This window comes from Mus musculus, chromosome 8 (genome assembly GCF_000001635.26).
Source record: "Mus musculus strain C57BL/6J chromosome 8, GRCm38.p6 C57BL/6J".
Taxonomy (NCBI): Eukaryota; Metazoa; Chordata; class Mammalia; order Rodentia; family Muridae; genus Mus; species Mus musculus.
The window spans coordinates 64,501,651-64,515,659 of record NC_000074.6 but is presented as its reverse complement, the minus strand read 5'-3'; the positions used below and the strand labels follow the sequence as shown (position 1 = coordinate 64,515,659).

Sequence of the window (14,009 nt, the reverse complement as noted above, 5' to 3'; positions counted from 1 at the left end):
AAGTTATTTTTTATTAACCTATAAGAATATGATATCTTCTGTCTGTGTTACATAATGAATTCAAGGCAAGCCTGGGCTATGTGGTGAAAAAACAGTCTTAAGGAATCTGGAACCTAACCAAACTACCATCACCGACAAAGGTTAATATTAATAGTCTAAATATCCAACCTGCGCTGTTGCCTAGTTGGAATTTGTTCTCTGGTGAGTTTAACAAGCAGAAACAAAACAAAACAAAACAAAACAAAAAAACTCATTTCTTTCATATTTCTTTAGGAAGCAAGAAATACAAATCTTCCTTAGTACTTGTGCCCTTATGAAACCAAAGAAGTAAGGACTTCATCCTCTCAGCGCAGCACTTTACAATTATCAATAATGCAAATGACTCCTGGAAGAACATTCTGCAAGGCCTTTGGTAAGCATTTCCACTAGAATCCCATCAGTTTGCATTTCAGGGAATCACCATGACTGTGAGGTGTCTATTCTATTTTGCTGAATTCCCTTCTACATGGTCATTCCCTGTGGTCCTTCATCTTCATCTTCCCCTTTCTTTCATTTCTTCCTCTCTTTTTTTCTGACTCCCTTTCTCACCACCATCTGACCCAAGAATCTTGATTGACCACACTGGTTGTAGAGTGATACCTTAGTTGCTTTGTGGCACACCTGTGCCCCCTACCATGGGCTGCTCGCCGTTTTGCAAATGTTTTCTTTTTTCCCTTTGTAAGTGATACTGTGCCCTGCCCTTTATGGGCAACTTCCTTACTTGCAGAAACCTCATTTTGGTAACTCTAGTAGGCTTTTACTTCCCTGGGTATTTCTGAGCTGAATTTTGGCCAACTGCATCTTACGAAGTCAGCAGGTTTCTTCCAAATATTATCATTAAGTGTTTCCTGTGTGAAATCCTGTCCTTTCCAATGTACTTGGAAGAAGGAAATAGAAAAAATAACATGGGTATTTATATAGGATCTTTTCTTTTTTACAGCCAATTGCTTTTAGACAACTTCAGTGAGAGCAAGGAGCTGATAGGAGCTGGGCAAATAGCATCGGAGATGGTTGAAGTCTTTCCCAATGTTCCACAGGGACCAATCTGGCTTGTGTAACCTCCATAAACTGTTTGAGTTAATTCCCTTGGTGTCACTGATCCAGATTAAGTTTTTAGAATTTGAAGCACTAATATGCTCTACGTATGGAGAAATACAAAGTACTCTAACCACTCCTTATCTCTCTCGTCAAATAGAAGCCAAGTCTTGGGGAGAGTTGAGCTTGGTGTGAAAACTGACATACCCCTTCAACTCTTTAGAACTTAGGTATCTGAAGTGGAGTGGATGGAGTAGTTCCTAAAAATAAAAGGTAGGATCCACATGTAAGAAAAAACATGGACCTTAGGCTCTCAGAGCCTGGATTCCCTCCATTAATATAATATTTTCTAAGAAATGGAACAGAAACTTTTAAGTGGGTATAATGTGGTAAGAAAGAGCCAAGGAACAATTGGAAAGAAATTTTAGATTCAAGCTATTATTAAAAAGGAAAAAGAAATGTTGAATATGGGACATGAAAGTCAACATGAAAAGTTGATTTTTGAAATTTAAGTAACTCTGGGAAAACTAGAATATGCCTTCCCTTCAGTTTTCATTGCATTTTATGAAAATTATATATAAATATAAGTGATATATACACCACTCCCAAAAACTTTTATTATAGGTAAGAGATGTATTTATTTAAGCCATTTATTAGGTCATTTCTTTTACTTTATTATATTCACGTTTGAGATAATTTTGAAAATTACTAATGTGATTAACTTTTATTATGTTATCATATAAGCAAGCTTTGTCCTATTTTTCTTCTGAGTCATTTGAAGAAAATTAAGATTTATTATGTTAGTGAAACAAAGAGGAAGAATGCAAACTCCTTACGCGTTTGACATGCAAAATAGAATTCTAAAGTAAGACTATTTATTTTCTTCTTCCATGAGGGGCTTGCTGAGTTTATTTTCTCCTTTTAAGCTATTATAATCCAGTCCTGGAAGAACTGCTTCATAGGTTTTTATAACTGTGTAGAGAAAATATATCTGTAAGAGTAGATTAAAGAAAAGGAGACTAGAACACGGGATTCCATCCCTTCCAAGCCCTGTTTATGGTAAAATCAGTGTGCAGATGGAAGACATCGTTCTTGGGTTTACAGATCCTGATTTGCCTGCTGTAAGGAAAAGCAGTGAGGACTCTGTAGAAGAGGGTCAAGGAATTTTAATCCAGCAACATGGCTGCTCTTACCACATCAAAAGAACTTTTAGGTCTGTGTGATCTGGCTAGAATACAGACACACTCTTAGTATACATCTTTATTCCTTTTGGCTGGAATCCTTTAGTACATATCTTTAATCCCAAATAATGATGTCCAATTTGAGGGGCAGACAAAGTGAGGAATCCCAGAAAGATTTGACAAAATGAGTCCGAGATAGGATACGCCCAACTGTCAGGAGAAAAGCTATTTAAGATCAGTGTGCGCGCATGAGACACACACACACACACACACACACACACACACACACACACACACAGAGAGAGAGAGAGAGAGAGAGAGAGAGAGAGAGAGAGAGAGAGAGAAGAATTAGAGAGAGAGAGAGAGAGAGAGAGAGAGAGAGAGAGAGAAGAGTTAGAGTTCAGACAGTTTGGTCAGTCAGTTGAGAGTCAGTGCAGTGAGTGCAGTGCACTGGAGTTGAGTTCCTTTGTGAGCTCATGCAGCTCAGAGCAGATCAGCAGAGGCCGTTGAAGTCAGAAAATATGAAAGAGTCAGAAGATTAGAACAAATTGCCAGAGTCAGTTTAAGACCAAGAAGAGCAATTCAGTGAGAAGCCAAGAGAAGCCAGATTGAATCAGTCAGCTTGGAGAGGAGTTTGAGCCAGAACAGCTGGGTTGAACCAGCCAGTCAGAGCTTAGAAAGAACTAGGAAGGAGTGAGCTTTTTCAGTAGTAAACCTTCTAAATTACAGTTACATCAGGTGAATGATTCTTGTGGACTTTAGGGGAAGTTTCAACCTTCAACCTAGCTCTTAAGTGACAGAGATGGAGTCTGATAAGCAGCTGAGGGTATGGATGAGAACACTGTGGATGAGGTAGCCATATGTTATGGCTGCAAAGCAGGTTGCACAGAGCTAGCCAGGATGCGAATCTCAGACAGTCTTCAGAGGGACTAGTGAATCGGCGGGTCTTGGTATAAAGTGTCTCTAGGAGTGTGTCTGAAATAGAAATATTCGCTTTTATGATGGCTTGCTTGTTGAGATTCAAGGCTACATGATATCTAACTTCATTAAAAACTGGTATAAGATACTGGTATAAGCAGTAAGATACTGGTATCTCAAAGCACTCCAATCCTTAGATATCACTATTATTACACTTATTAGGTAGCACTTATTGTTAACTATGTTGGGGTTTTTTTCTTCTTTTTATATATGCTTACTGTCCCCTCCAGGAGGAAGAACAGATTTATGTCTTGATCTTCCCATTTCTATTTTCTGAGCTGTAACTCTTTTTCCTTTCAACTATAAGAGGACTCTGTCATAAGAGTCCTAATGTAGTCCCTATACTTTCTGTTACTTGATAAACTAACATTAAAGTGTCACAGTATTTTACTTTACATGGAGATATTTACATTTAGCATGTGTAGAGCTCAACATTAAAATCAAAGAGAGAAAACAATAGCAGACTGAGATTTCTTCAGCATTTAAACAAAGAATTAGGAGGGTGTTTTTCTCTCAAAACTCAGCACATAGGCATATATTTCAGTGGGGGGAATGCAGCACCTAGCAAATGGTTATTTATTCCAGACCACAGGAATTCCCATTATTTCAAAGTTTTCGTTTTCTAGGAGATGGAAGGTATTTGTCTGGGCAGCTGTATTCCAGGATATACAGGGCTAGCCAAACGTCAGGGAATCAGTGCCGAGCATAAAGCAGGAAAGGAAAAGATCTGACCAGAGGGGAGTGCATTAACCCTGGTCCGCTCCAAGGTGGTTTGCAGATGGGATGTCATCAAGATTCTGCACTAGTGAATCCTTGATGAGGAGCAGAAATCAATACCATCAATCTAGTGGTGGGTGAAGGGAGCCTAGGGCTTTGGGATATTTTGGACTACATCTTTAAATATCTTTAACGATTACTCAGATAAAGTCTGGATACGTTTATGAATGTGTGAATTACATTAATTTTGTACAAAGTGCAAATCTGTGCCTATCTGATCTTTGTTGATTGTGAAAGACAAATGTCAGTCTAAATTTCTCCAATGTAATTATAAGGTTAATAAATAGAGTAGGAAGGGTAACAGGGTTGCTAAGTTAACTAAATATTTAACATTAATAAGTAGGTAGATGATATTTCTGGACTATAATTACAAAAATATATTTATTATGAGTCAAAGCAGAGAGATCATAGAACATGATACAAGGGTCTCAAATATAACATCTAGTAAGCAATTAGTACATTACAATTTAAGTATCTAACAACATGTTTTTAGGACAGTATACCTTACAAACGAGACTCTCTATATAAGCTTTGATATTCTAGATTTAAATTGTGAGTCAGACTCTTGTTGGCTGAATAAACTTAGGCAAGTAACTTAAATTTCATGAGATATTCTCTTCAGCAATAATAATGGTAACAGTTATTAATAATAAATTATTCTTTAGAATGTATATTTAATTTACAGAGAGGAAATTGACTAGGGAGTCAAGAGAGACCTACTCTTCCTGCATTTAGAATAGAGAAACACACACACAGACACACACACACAGACACACACACACACACACACAGACACACACACACAGACACACACACAGGAAAAATTCATAAAAGTTCATTCAGAAGTGACCAAAGTTGGTAAGTGATACATAGAACAAAAGTGCAGAAAGAAGAGGACTAGATAACATTGGCTGTAGGAAGATTTTTTATTTTAGATAGTGATATTTAAGAAAATCCTGGAGAAAATAAAGGTCTAAGCCAACTTAATGTTAAAATAGAAAGGGGTAATGCAAGAACAAAAGTCTTATAGTAAGGACACTCTTCATGTGTCTTGGCAATCCTAAGACTCACTGGCTACACGTAAGTGAGCGAGGATGTCTGATGTAGCAGGATATAAGAACAAAGAGGGAAACAGATATTCTAAAGCAGCTGTTCTCAACCTGTAGGTCATGATCCTTTAGGCATGCAAGAACCCTTTCACAGGGGTTGCCGAAGACCATCAGAAAACAGATATTTACATCACAATTCGTAATAATAGCAAAATTACAGTTATGAAGTAGTAATGGAAATAATTTTATGGTTGAGTGGTCACCACAACATGAGGAAGTGTATTAAAGAATAGCAGCCTTAGGAGGTTCAGAACCACTATTCTAAAGCCTTGCAGATAATCTGTCGGACTTGGCTTTCCTGTTACTGAAATGGGTTGCAATTAGAATGCTGTGTTAGGATTTCTTGTATTTTAGCAAGGCCACTTAGGCTGATACACTGAGAGAGACTCTAAAGGGACACCCATTAAGGCTATGAAGTCCTGTTAGGAGACTGTTTCAATAATCTACACAGAAGGTGCTGTTGTTGGCAGAGAAATAGAAAGTCTAGTTGGTAGGGGCCCAGCAGCAGCTTGGTGTCCTGACAGATGGGTGGGTATTTTAATAGGAAGAGAGATTTCAATGCAGGCAGAAGATGGAGTCCATATGCACAAAAATAGGGCAGATGGGCTGAGAGGGAAGATGAAGCACTTAGGTTTAGGATATTAGTCTTAATTGCCTGTTAGACATTCATAAGTGAAGTTATGGAGTAGGTGTTTGGGTGTATGGATCTGGAGTTCAACAGAAATGTCCCAGCTAGGGATATAAATTTGCAAATTGCCAGCCCTACAGATGATGTATAAAACCAGGATGTCGGATGAGATCATCAAAGGAGTGAGCATAGAAAGAGAAACCTCAGCCTCAGCATACATCAACATTAATATGTTGAAGAAAAGAGGGCCGATAATAATAGGGAGTCAGAAAGAGTGGCCAGGGAGATAAGAGGAAAGTCAGGCAAAATCAGTTTGCCAGACATTAAGTAAATAAAATGTGAATGAGAAAGGAATGAAAAATAGTCTCAATCCCTGCTTGAAGCTAAGTTAAAAAAAATAAATTCTAGGAGTTGAAAATTATTTTTTGTTATTTAAATTTTTGAATTAAAATTTGTATGTGTGCATGGATTCCTTCACACACATATGTGTGTATCAGCTGTATGCCTTGTATGGTGAAAGCCAGAAGAAGGCATCAGGTCTCACAGAACTGGAATTAAAAATGGTTATGAGCAGCGTAATGTGGGTGCTGGGAACTGTACCAGGGTCTTTGGCAAGAACATCAAGTACACTTTACTATTATCCCTCCTCTAGCATTGCTTCTTATAACTGTGTGCACCATTGAGAGGTGGGCTCAAAGAATGAAAGAGAAAATAGCATTTTGTAGTAGAAGAAAGATGAGAAATGGAGCAAGGTAGAGATGTATATGGACTCAAGCAAAGTTCTTAGTTTAATAAGAGAAATAACACACTGATATGGTATAGGAAAAGGTTCATGTAAGAAGTAAATGGGAAGGACCATGGAGCAAAGCAGCAAAGCTTTCAAGTGGATGGGAGGAAATAAGAGATAAGAGTACTACATGGAGTATTTGGGTTTTGGGAAGACAATGGCAGTTGGTTTGAAGTTATGTAGTAGAGGGAACAGGATCAACAGATTCACACAGCTTGGGGGGGAGGTGTATAAGTTTATGATGTCTTATCTGATCTATTCTGTTTTCTAAAAACAAGATGAAGCTGGGATAGCTTAGAAGAGTAAAGGAGGGATGGTCCAAAGAAATGCAGAGGGCTTCTGGTAAGCAACTAGACTCCTGTGGTGTTCAAACAACTGCCTCCAATATGCACACATTCTAGGAGTGTCCAACCTATGGTGTAAGCCTGAGATACAGTGGTCTGCATGCCCACCTTGAGAGCTACAAGTCTGGCTCGATATATCTGTAGTCCAAAAATCATATAATAATGTCATGAAAAGCCCAGAAGATTTGGAGATATATACATGGATATATTATAATGAATGATCATGAACTTCAAACTAATGATAGAAGTGAACATGCAAAAGGTGGACAGGGAGGATCATGACAGTGGCTAAGATTGGAGGATTATTACCTTTGACAGTGGGTCAAAGGTCACAGAGCAGAGCTGAGAACAAAAGGAAAAAACTTGAAAGAGAAAAAATGGCAGTTAGTGATGTCAGTTTAGCTGTGAAGACAGGTAAAAAGAGCTTTTTTTGTTTTTGTTTTTGTTTTTGAGAGAGGGTTTCTCTGTGTAGCCCTGGCTGTCCTGGAACTCACTCTGTAGACCAGGCTGGCCTCAAACTCAGAGATCCACCTACCTCTGCCTCTTAAGTGCTGGGATTAAAGGTGTGTGCCACCACTGTCCGGCGAGCTTATATTTTCTTATTCAAAGAAGTTTAATTAAAGTATTGAAAATGGAAAGTGGCAAGCTCCAAGTCTTTCCTGTTTAGGAAAACATATTCTCACTGTTCCCTGGAGAGTGTATTATATAGTATGGTTGATAATCAAAATCAGCAAAGACTGATGTAAGCCAGAAAGATTTGGAATGACTCGGGTGTGGGGATGAGCAAATATGAAGACAAACATGGAATCTATATGCTTTGTGGTCCAAGTACTGGGTGGAAAGTAGTACTGTGGTTTCCTACAAGAAGAGAGCAAACAAAGTTGCACTGGCCTGCTGCTCAGTGGCAGAGATTTGTTTTTAAAAGCGCATAAATAGGGAATTTCATCACATGAACAGCATGGCGAGCACATACACAAACATACTTGATTACCGTCCTACACGCATGGGTTGTGGGGTATACCAGTTGTTCCTAGCATACACGGTTACCCTCTTATATACATATATGGTAGCCAGCTCTTTCTAGTAGCAGAATGAATGGAACAACCAGTTCAACAGGAAGCTGACTAAAGCTCAAGGGAAACCACTGTGCACCAGCAATACAATAAGCACGAGGTGCAAAGGCTATTCTAGCATAATGTGGCGGCATTCTGTTTTACAACCAACTTGTTTCGTGGGCAAAACCAAGCAATAAGGTAACAGTTAAATATGTGTGAATCTATTTAGTTAATAGCAAGTAAAAGAATACATAATGGTAGGTAGAGAGAGGCAGCAGATAGCAAAACATCTTCGAATCCCATGTTCACACTCTCTTGCAGAGATGATTGAAGTTGCTCAATTGAGCGAGCAAACAAAGGGGGAACATCTTCAAACTAGGGGCTTACAAAGATCCAGCAGAAGTAGCCCAGGCTATCCTGAATTACTGTCACCTGGATTTCCTGAATGAGACTACATCCTGATCAGAACAGAGTGTGGCCTCAGGTGAGGCTTTCAAGCAAAATAACAAATAACACCAGATAGGTACAATCGGGTCTGGTACTCGCAACATCCAGCAAAAACTGGAGAAGTCGAGGCAGTCAGCTGGAGCTCTCACTTGAGCTTCGCCTTGGAAGATGAGTTTCCTATGGATGAATTTGCCACTATCCTCCCCTCTTTCACAACATGAGCAGCCTCTGTTAGAGATCGTTTGCACGATAGCTATTCTTAAGGACATAATGTTGTTAATACCATTAGCAGCTTTTCTGTTCTCTTTCCTCCCTGTAACAGATTGAGGGGTAGGTAGCCCATCTGTAGACAAGTGGCATTCAAAGATAGTTTGGGACAAACATGCTTAGGTCTGAAGCTAGATTTTCAGCAAGCTCAAGCAGCACATGGCAATTCGAAATGGAAGTTTCTGGACATGTCAGGTGATGCAGACTCACGTGGCATTTTGTTGAGGCAAGGCTGTGGGAGGACACATCATGTTTGGAGAGAGTATAAACAGGTCTCAAGGGACAATGACAGCATGCTTGCATAGCTACCTTTACAACTCTTTGGGGGGTCTCATGTCTTTGCTGATCTTTACTTCTTAAGAGAGGCAAGGCAGAGAACTTCTCCTGGTGGAGCAGCTGATTCTGGTTGCTCCTATAAAGGCCTGTTTGTTGCTGCTGAATCTTGCCTCCACTGCTGATTCTCAGATTCATGTTTGGTGTCCTCACAGTACTGAACTGGACTGCTGTAATCCTTACAAATGGAGACTGAAATCACCTAAAAGAACTACATCTAAACAGGTCTGTATCCCTTTTTTCTATTTACGGTCTTTTCTCCCTTAGCTTTAGACCGTGGGCTAGAAGGGGGTTGAAGTGTTTGAGAACCCTTATTAAATGTAGGGTTTAAAACATCTAAGCCTACAATAATTTACACAATATATGTACATTACAAGCTTATAAGATGCATGCAGTTCATCTCTGACTGTAATATACTTTTTTGTTTTGTTTTGTTTTGTTTTTGTTTTTGTTTTGTTCAAGACAGGGTTTCTCTGTGTAGCCCTGGCTGTCCTGGATCTCACTCTGTAGACCAGGCTGGTCTCAAACTCAGAGATCTGCCTGCCTCTGCCTCCCAAGTATATGACCACTGCCCAGTATATGACAGCATTAGGTGTGAGAGGCTTACTAGATACACACAGGAAGGAGCACTTTGCAGTACTTACGAGAGCGCTGAGAGTTGCAGGTTGCGGATGAGTAGGATTGTTCTGTGTAGTTTGTTGGCCTCTATGAGCTTACTCAGGCAGAGGGAGTGGAAGGAGGGGAACATTCTCCAGGTTCTTCAGGGAGCAGAACATTTGCCCATGAAAAAGAAGGATGCAGGGGCTGGATGGATGGCTCAGTGGTTAACAGCACCGACTGCTCTTTGGATAGTCCTGAGTTCAAGTCCAAGAAACCACATGGTGGCTCACAACCATCCATAACAAGATCTGACTCCCTCTTCTGGAGTGTCTGAACACAGCTACAGTGTACTTACATATATTAGATAAATACATCTTTAAAAAAAAAGAAAAAGAAGGATCTATATCTTTGAGCAAGTATAGAGTAAAACTAGCGAGCATTGAAATGAGTTCTTAAGGGAGACATGTGATCTCTTCCTTAGCTCTTCCAGGAATGAAAGTATGCGGCTTCCTGGATCAGGGAGAACAGGTGGAAAAATTACCTTTTGGACTCTACAAATGTCTTTGTGACCTTAAAATTTGCTTCAACCAGATGACACCATAGTCAGAGGCACTGAGGAACTTACAGTTTGGACAATAGACATTACTGGGTGTTTCTAGTATATTATAATATTTGTTAACTTATTTGACACTTGTACTCATCTTGTTATATCTAGTGTTTAATATTAATACTTCTATTATTTTTTAAATTGTTACTTTAATAATAATATTTACATTAATCTTGTAGAACTATGACAACATGGACCAAAACTTTAGATCATGAAACAAAATGAGTTGGATAAAAATAGAACTCTTGGCATCTGTGAGTGTCATTTATCACTGGAGAACATCTTCATTAACGATTATTTTTACATGGGGACTGAGCAATCTTCTAGAACTTTTTAAGTCACTGATAACCATCACACTTGACTGTGTTGCCCCTTTTCCACTTACAACTTTAGTTTTTGAAAATATTCTTTCAGTAGTAGCCTATAAATATAACAATTAAATACTTGTGATTAGATAATGGCTTCACCCCAAGGATCTCTAACAGTTTTTTGTCATCAGTCAGCAGTTGACTCCCCTACTTGTGGTAAAACACACAGAGAAATGCTTATAGGGAGATGTTTTTAATATTCCAAGTTGAGTTAAATGCAGAGCCATCCGTCTCCCCTGTCTCTTTTCTTCCCATTCCCCCTTTCTTCCTCATAGCCTTTTCTATGTATTCTTTCCTTCCATCTCCCCTTTCCATTTTGTCAGAACACTTCCTGCTTAGAAACATCTACTGAGGAATTCAATAGAACTTTTCCCCCTTTAAGAGGCTCCCCTTTTGTTTTGCAGTTTTAGCTTCACAGAGAATTAAGTCCAACAAACCTCTACAGTGTACTGCAATTGGTATTGTGTAGGTGCAGTCATGGGAGAAGACACGTACACAATGCAAATATTTCCAAGTGTGGTAAGTTCTACAATCGAAGAAGAAAAGAGTTATGGTGCAAAGATTAAGACAATGGACTTCAAAGCCAGAATGCATGGTGCTCACATGTGATGTTACTTAGTTACTGAGTAAGTTAGCCAAGTTACTTAGTTACTTAGCAAGTTAGCCAAGTTACTTCGTTACTTAGCAAGAGTATGTTCATGACTCTGTATGTACATATGTGTGCGCACTTATGCCCATGTTTTTATGGAGGGCAGAAGTCTACCTGGGCTGTAATTGTCAGGTCTTTCATCTTGTAATTTTGAGGAAAGGTCTCTCATTGGGACTTGAAGTTCACCAGTTGAATCAGGCTGCCTGGTCAGCAAGCTCTAGCTATGGTGTCAGTGGCCTCCCCAACACTCGGGACGAAAGCGTACACCATCATGCTGGACTTTTAATGTGATTGTGAGGGACTGAACTTGGCTCCTCATGGTTTACCAACAAAATACCTTCTTACCAGACCCTCACGCCACATGCTTCAATACACCATGCAACACGCATTCCTATCAGAATGTCCCACTTGTAAATTAGATGATAAATAAACATACCTCATAAACTTAATGTTAAAATGCAGCAGGGCATGGCGATGTATGCTTTAATCCTAGCATTCAGAGGCAGAGGCAGGTGGATCTTTGTGAGTTCCAGGCTAGACTAAACTAAATAGCAAGTTCCAGGCCAGCCTGAGATACAAAGTGATAGTCTGAGTTAGAAAAATGCTGGAATGCTAATATTTTGTTTTGTTTAATTCATTGCTACACTAATCCCATTAAGAATCCGTGTTTTCAGCCTGGCGGTGGTGGCACACACCTTCATTCTCAGCATTTGGGAGTCAGAGGCATGAGTATCTCTGAGTTTGAGGCCAGCCTGGTCTACACAGTAAGTTCCGGGATAGTCAAGGCTACACAGAGAAGCTCTGTCTCAAAAAACAAAAACAAAAATACAAAACAAAACAAAAAAAGATTTCACATTCCATTCGAGGCTTCCATCCCCAGTTGAATCTTGGATCCTTAGATTAGCCTCTCTCAAAGTCACAAGAAAACCATGTTTTAAGTGTTGCATCTAGGCAGAATGGCCTGGACAAAAGAAGACATAATATTATTTCCTCAATTCTTAGTTTAAGAATAAGAATATACTTCTCAGGTTTTCTCCCCATTTTTAACGTCCTTCAATTGGGTTACTTGTCCATTCTTAAGACCATCACCAGCAAGATAATGGGCTGGCTGTAAATGGTTGAGGTTTACTGTGTTTTATCTGTGGTTTGGGGATAGGATTACCTCCTCTTCAGCTGCAACTGTGAATAAAACCAGTGTTCTGTTGTAAGTGTTCTGTTGTAAGGGTGAAGTGGAACATCAAACTGGAGTAGATGGAGTGTAGTCACAGACAGGATTAAGTCATTTATGCCCAGCTTCTGAGTCCCCACTTTTCTCCCATCTCCTCTTAAGGACTCAGAATGTCCATTCACAGAATGGCTCTATGTGCAGTCACTGTCACTTGATAAAACAGGCTAGCTCTCTACCATGCTGTCATAGTTAGAACAACTTTTGCCTGTGTTTGGTTTGGACATTTCATGTCCTTGTTTCTTATTTCTTTTCCAGATTTAAACCTCCCTAGTTAACAATCCTTCCCATCATCGGATTCAAACATTACTGTATATTCTCCCTTAAATATGTCTCCTCCTGGAATCCTCCCATGAAACAATCTCCCTTGTGAGATTGGGAATCCACACTCCCTGCCACCTTCCGAAGCTTGCACACACTCTGTCCAGGCTCTCCCCTTAGCTGCTGACTACTTCAGTTTCTCAGTGAAGTCCCCCCTCCCTTTCCAGAGCACGCTTCTGCCCCCTTTCCTTACTGCAGGGGTCAAGCAGTAGGAGATAATATTTCCTTGTGCTTTTATCTTCTCTGTAGGCCATTATACTTGGCTCTTGTTCTAAATCACTCTTCTTTAAGACCCAAGTAAATATTGCAACTAGATAGCTTCTACTTTGCCTTCCGAAAGCCTGGAATAACATACTTATATCAAGAAGTTTAGTATCCATATCATCCTATTTTATTCTTATCTTAGCCAAGACTTGGAGACTTCATCAATATAAATGATTATTCTTAGAACTCATCACACCCCTCTCCCATTCTTCTTCTCTGTCTCTTTCCTCCTTGTTTCATTACTCCTCCTGTCCTTTCTTTTTAGATATGAGTGCTAATTGATGTGAAATACACTGCACACTATTAAAAGATAAAGCAAGATACTTTACAAGATAAATATCCTGGAGAAGATTTCCACTGGCCTCACCTGGGTTGCATGCCCACCCATAAGTCACCCAGAGTCCTATGACTCTATCTTGGAGATGGAGGCCATGGCTAATGGTAACAAATTAGGCAGACTTGGTGATGGTTGGGGGGTGTCATGCTGCAAAAACAATTTAGGATCTCAATTAGTAGAGCAAAAAAACCAAACAAACAAAAACCAGAAGATCCTCCAGTGCTTTGCTCCCCCAGGGCTCTCTGGTCCCTTCTCTGCTCTCACTAGGATTGCTGAATATGCTAATTAAAGTCATTCTTATACTTTTTTTTTCTTTTTACTTCCCTCCTGGTCAGCCCTCTGACTGTTCCTCATTCCATTCCTCTTCCCCATCTTCAAGAGAATGTCCCCACCACCCCACCACACCCCACCAAGCCTTCCCACTCCCTGGGGCCTCAAGTCTCTCTAGGGTTAGGTGCGGCATCTCTCACTAAGTCCAGACTTTGCAGTCCACTGCTGTATATGTGTCAAGGTCCTCATATCAGCTGGTGTATGCTGCCTGGTTGTTGGCTCAGTGTCTAATAGATCTTGGGGATCCAGGTTAGTTGAGACAGCTGGTCTTCCTATGGGTTGCCCTTCTCCTCAGCTTCTTCCAGCTTTTCCTCAATTCAACCATAGG

The 14,009-nt window shown here is 39.8% G+C and overlaps 1 non-coding gene across 1 annotated transcript; it reads left to right on the top strand.

Moving 5' to 3' along the window:
- The first annotated feature begins 1,218 nt into the window (after positions 1-1,218).
- Positions 1,219-1,328, top strand: Mir710 (microRNA 710). Its single transcript, NR_030491.1, has one exon. It is a non-coding gene; the product is annotated as a microRNA 710 (primary transcript).
- The last annotated feature ends 12,681 nt before the right edge of the window (positions 1,329-14,009 follow it).